Consider the following 6397-nt stretch of genomic DNA (forward strand, 5'->3'; position numbering starts at 1 on the left):
TTGACAAAACGTCTAAGCCAATGTGATTTTTTTAGTATAATGTAGTATTTTTCATGTGTTTTCATATCATGAGGGGAGGTTACCACAGAAATGGTTTTGAAATTAAAGGGTTTTTTGTTTTTCAATTTAACATTTCAGTAACCAGAAATGTTTCGATGCATGCATAAATATGCGAATTTATTTTATTTTTTGTGTATTTAAGGATGGTGGCGCTAAGGATGGTAGGTAATAGGCTGCTTAAACACTTGTGAAGTGTTTGAAGTTAAATAGTAACCACAAAACTTTTGTTCCAAGTCCATTTCAGTGCTGGATAGATTAGTTGCAATTTGTAGTCCATTACTGATTCCAAAATACATGAACAAAATTGCAGATGTAATGCATTACATTACACATTTTAGGTAATAGAATCAGACTACTTTTTGATTACTTTTGACCTAACTCATTTATCACATTGATTTAAATAGGAAAATCTTGTACCATATTGATATAAAAATACCAAGAGAAAGAAATTATAAGCTATTACATTTATTGTTTTTAATAACATGAAGTGTGTAAAACATTACATTATGGAAGGGTTTCCCAAAGTGGGGTTCATGAATAAACAGCATGGGTGGATGAGTTTAATGAAAAGCTAATAATTAAATCGTAAAATGTGAAATCTAAATAAATAATTGTAAAATAACAATCAAAATAAAACACTTACAAAAAAGATTCAATATTTGATTTGCTTACCTGCATGTCATGTGACCATTAACCAACATCAGAGAACCATGAACATGTTACCTTAAATTCCTTAAAAATCATGAGGGACATCTCAATATTTGGGAGGGTATTATTGTCAAAGGCGGAAGGTATATCTAGATCTGTCTACACATCATTATCGTTAGATGTGCCTCCCAAGATTATTAAAGATCTAGATCAGATTCTTTATAACTTTATTTGGAGAAAAAAAAAACATTATTTAAAAAAGGAGGCAATTTGTAATCCTAAAGAGCAAGCTTAGATTATAATACTCTCAATGACACGTTTAAAATTAAATGGTTGATAGAGTTTATGAAGAATAGAGAAAGTCCTTGGAATGTATTTCCTAATTATATATTTAATACTCTTGGAGGCATAGACTTTTTGTTGAAATGTAATTTTTCTGTTGATAAAATTCCTGTTAAATTGGCCGGTTTTCACAGACAAGCCCTGCTAGCATGGAAATTGATGTATAAGCACAATTTTTCACCCCACAACTATTTCATATGGAATAACAAGGACATATTATTTAAAAACAAATCTTTATTCTATCATATTGGTTCAAGGAAGGTATTCTTTTAGTAAGACAGTTAGTTAATTCCCATGGGTACTTGTTGTCGTATACTGAATTTCTTCAGAAATTCCAATTACCAGTTAAACCAAGAGAATTTGCTATTGTTTTTGACGCAATTCCAAAGAGTGTGATGTTACTTTTAAAAAACTGCATCTCAGAAGAAATCAGCATGGTTAATCCTTGTGGTAACATTTTCATTGAAAATGTCAACGTTTTAAAACAACAGTGTAGCAATAAGATTATAAGGAATGCTCTTTGTTCTGTGTCCCTACCTGCAGCAAGATTTTTTTGGTCTTCTTTATTTGATAATATCTCTTGGGTTAAAGCATGGAAACTGCCAAATAAGTTTTGTATCAATAACAAAATTAAGGAAGTGTCTTACAAAATACTTCATCGAATTTATCCTGCTAAGCATGTTTTGGAAAGATTTAAGCTTAATATTTCGTATACCTGTGAATTTTGTGGTCAAGAAAAAGAAACTATTTTGCATCTTTTTTTTCATTGTATTTATTCGAGATTATTTTGGAAGGATTTGGAATTCTATATTAACAGAAAAATAGATGTGTATGATGGAAATTTGTATATTTGATGTACTTTTTTTATACAGAAAACGAAAATTTGAATTGTAAAGAACAACATATTATACATTTGTTTATTTTGTTAGGAAAATTCCATATACATAAGAAGAAGTGGGCTCAATGTAAACCAAATTTTGCACATTTTATAAATGACTTTAAATTATATGTAAATCTCTTAGAACAAACAAAAAACAAAAAGCACTGAAAACATGTAATGCTCTGAAAGCATTGAACTTTATGTAATTTTCTTCCTTTTTTTTTCTCTGGCAGCTAATAATGTTAATTTGATAATGTGAATATGTAATACCTCATGTTCTTGTGGCATTGAATTAATAAAGCATTACAAAAAAAAATCCTTAAAAATCTCAGGGAGTAGGCTACTTCAAGTAAATATTAGTTATATTGATATATTTCCTTTTACATTTAAAAGGACATTTTAAAAGATGAAGAAAAAAAGAGTTAGTGAGAATCAATAAATTATGAATAATTTATTGCTATTGCGAGAATAATAAGCTATGTTATCATGTATTTTTAAATGCCTACTTAATTTTTGGAATCTGATTACGTAATCCAGATTACATGTAATCAATTACTACCTAGCACTGCACATCATAACTATAGCCTTTTTTTTTTTTAAACAACACACTTCTTTATTAGGAGCGGCAAAAGATAAATTGTGTTGCGCTATATATATATGAACAGACTGCACTCCAAAGTTTACAGACAGAAATTTCTTTTAAAAAATCGACACCACTTAAAGTACTCGATCATTCACAAACTAAATGCATGTTGCTGTCTGAGGTCTGAGGTGTTGTTCACTAAAGTCTAACTCTAACCTACTATTGACGTAGGCCTACCTGAGGACGAGGGGACCGCATTGGGAGGGAGAGACCTTGGCACACAGATCCTGAAGCTCCAGCAGCTCCCCAGCTGGAATCTCATAGGAGGATTTAGTTTTGTGGAGGTGCAGCCAGCCAGCTGTAATCCACAGAGGAGCTGCGCCTGTGGTTCTCCGTCGCCCTCTCCTGGCGGAGGCGCTCCGTGCGCTTCAGCAAAGAGCCCAGCTCCAGCATCAGCATGTTAATCACCAGTTCCTCCGGCTAGCGCTGACCAGGAACCTGGGGTTCCCTGGAGAACACTGATGACCAGAGGAACATCTGAAATGGTAAAGAACTTGTAAGTGAACAATAAACCAAATATACAGCGATCGCTTTTGCACCAACGCCCGCTGTTGACAGAAAAAGCCTAGTCAAATCTAGCCCCAAAATATGTCATGAATAATAAAAGACATTCTCCAAATATGGTTCAAGAGTTATGGCACTTACCTTCTCCTAGATGAGCTGAGGGTTGGTTATATCCTCACTGGACCTTTCCATCAACTTAGTCTGAAATATTTACACATGAGAGCACATGTCTTTACCACATGGCAGTTCCTCTCAACACCAGATAAAGGGCTAAAGATAATCCCTTATGATTTTAATCTACAGTAAAGCCACATTTAAGTGGTTCATCACTAGCAAAGGAAAAAACAGCTGTCTAAGTAAGCTATCCTTCCAAACATACAAACCAATTAGAACGCAAACCACGCCGGTGGATGTCTAGCTTAGTCATTCCGATGAAATACTCTGTATCAATAGGATTATTCCTTTTATGGGCTGCACAACACAGAATTAGATCCCAATCCTGTCTTAATAAACACTGCTAAGGCGAACAAAATGATATGAAATCAGATTAGTAACAGAGAAATACAAATCTTTGCAGTTCTCATATTTCAGACATGTCTGTAACATTCATCCCATTTCCTGAAGCTGAAGTCGTAGAGTATGACATAATACTAATATTTGTCAGAACTCGACTTTCAAACAGAAGAAGCTGGAGATCGAAGTTAAATTTTATTTAATTTCTTGTCTTGTTATGATCCTAATACCACTGAACTTCTCACTTTTAGCCTCCTGTCTCCTCACCCGTGTTAAAAGCCCTGGGAAATTGCTAGGATTAGATTAATGTGTAATGTAAGAGTTCTTAAGTACTGATGTTCAGGGAAGAGCTGCTACTCCGTATGTGTCTCTCAGTCTATAGGAATGAGGAAAAAGCCAACTCAGCTCCATTTTTTCCAATGATTTCGAACTTCCTGTCATATCTGGATGAGTCCAGGAATGTGTGTTTTTAATGGATAAGAAATGGAGGCCTTCTAAATTATTCATGGTTTAAAAAAAGTTTCTTTTTAATGCTTTTTGTACATTTGTTTATTCAAAATGTGCATACAGCAGTGGTTTTGTTTGCTTGACTGCTCAAAAATCATTTTAAAAACCACAATGAAAATACTTTTTTATTATTGAAAAGCTTTTCTTAATTGGACACAGGATTCAATCCACATTCTCATCTGCTTTTTTCAGACCCACTTCCATCTTTGCAAATTCAGTTCCTGCTAAAATACCCTTCCTTTAGATTTCAATCAATTTTGACGTTTTAAACCAGTGATTCCTCTCTCATCCGTTCTTCAAACCCTCTGTTAGGCATTATCACATTGCTCTACAGTTACAGTTACTAGTACATCTCTGTCTGTCATATTTTATCTTTAAATGTTTCAGTGTGGACTTTAATTTGAATATGATATCAAAGCACATTATTGAGGAAAAAGGAAACTGATACTGGTTACTTCAACCCAAAGAAAAAGAAGTAAGTAGCATTTTTAAAGCATGGATTTTCCCATATAGTTGACAGGAAGGAAATGTGTGTTTAGGAGTTTATCTGTCATGAAATGAGTGACAGATCTCATCTGGGAAGGAAATGATTTCTCTAAACATTTATTTAACAGATAGAAATGAAAATTATTTGCATGGCATGAACATTTTCTCTGTAATTCAAAAGATGGAATAAGAAATGTATTGAAAATTAAGAAATTCTGGATTTGGATTTTAATGAATGATTTATTATTATTATTATTATTATTATTATTAAATAGTATTAAAATTCTCCAAACCACTTGTCCTAAATAGGGTCACAGGGATGTCTATTTCAGTTCTGTAATAATAATAATACAAAAAATAATAATGGGTTAATAATAATTATAGCAGTAGTAGTAATAATAATAATAATTATTATTATTATTATTATCATCCACCTATTCTCCAAACCACTTGTCCTACATAGGGTCACAGAGATGGTGGAGACTATTTCAGTTCTATAATAATAATAATAATAATAACAGTGGATTAATAACAACAACAACAATAATAATAATAATAACAGTGGATTAATAACAACAGCAACAATAATAATAATAATATCATTATAATCATCATCATCATCATCATCATCCACACATTCTCCAAACATAGGGTCACATAATAATAATAATAATAATAATAATAATGTAGCATTCTGCATTGCAATGTGGGATTCTTTAGTATAACTCAGTACATATTTAATTAAATTGTTACAAAAACAATGTTTTTTTGTTATTTATGTATGCTGCTTTAGATAAATGTATTTTTCTATAATGTAAAGTGACTAACATATTAGAAATGAGGAATTATCAAAAACAAACAGACACTCCCACATATGCTAAATAATATACAAATATTTATTTATTCAGTTGTTCATTTATTTACAATCCTTTTAACTTTTTCCACATAACCTTATTGTCTCCATCAGACTCACAACAAACAAACACCCCTCCCTTCCTGATCAGTTTTTATATTTATCCCCAGCCTGTTGTCGCCATAAATCTCCCATATGCATCTGCTCAGGAAGCGGGTCTGATTTACCCCGGCTTGCCTTTGAGCAATAAAAGTCCTCCACTGCTTGTGGAACCCAGCCAAGAATTTGAGGAGATGATCCAGAACCTCTCACACAAATTACACTGAGGGATCAAAGTGGGTATAAAAGTCTATTTAGAGAGTGCAAAATGAATCAAAGTTCCGGTGTAGATGTATCAGATGGCATATGAGCTCTATATCTATGTACGTTGTTTGAGAAACAGAAGTAAGATGTGACAGAGCAGCAGAGCGTTTGGTCTAGTGGTGCACGTTTGCTGTTATCTACACTATTCATGTGTGTTTGGCAAAAATCATTCTCCACTGAGACAGAGAGGCCTTTATGATCTTTGCTGAAGCATGTCTTTTGTATCGGAGTCCAAGTCTTGTTAAAATGAGTAAAAGCCAAGTGTATTTCATCTTCAGCACAGATGGCACCTAGCCCAGTGTAAACAGCAGCGCTACATCAGTTAATTGCAAACTTTGTGCTGACAAAGAGATGACTACACTGCTTAATACTGGGATACAGGAATTATTAAATCACAGGGGAAAAAAACATTAATATTTCTTTTGAATTCAAAACAAGAATAAAATCATTCTTAATCTTTTATTTAGTTATATATTATTTTTTTCCCCAAAATGACTTGTCAATGTCGTGTTTCTCAGTAGGAAATGCTCCAGCAGGGATGGATGGACTTTTGGCACTTTCTATTAATTGCTTAAAATGTTTTTTTTTAAATATATAT

The sequence above is a fragment of the Sinocyclocheilus rhinocerous genome, unplaced genomic scaffold (assembly GCF_001515625.1).
Source record: "Sinocyclocheilus rhinocerous isolate Xijiao unplaced genomic scaffold, SAMN03320098_v1.1 scaffold682, whole genome shotgun sequence".
Classification (NCBI taxonomy): Eukaryota; Metazoa; Chordata; class Actinopteri; order Cypriniformes; family Cyprinidae; genus Sinocyclocheilus; species Sinocyclocheilus rhinocerous.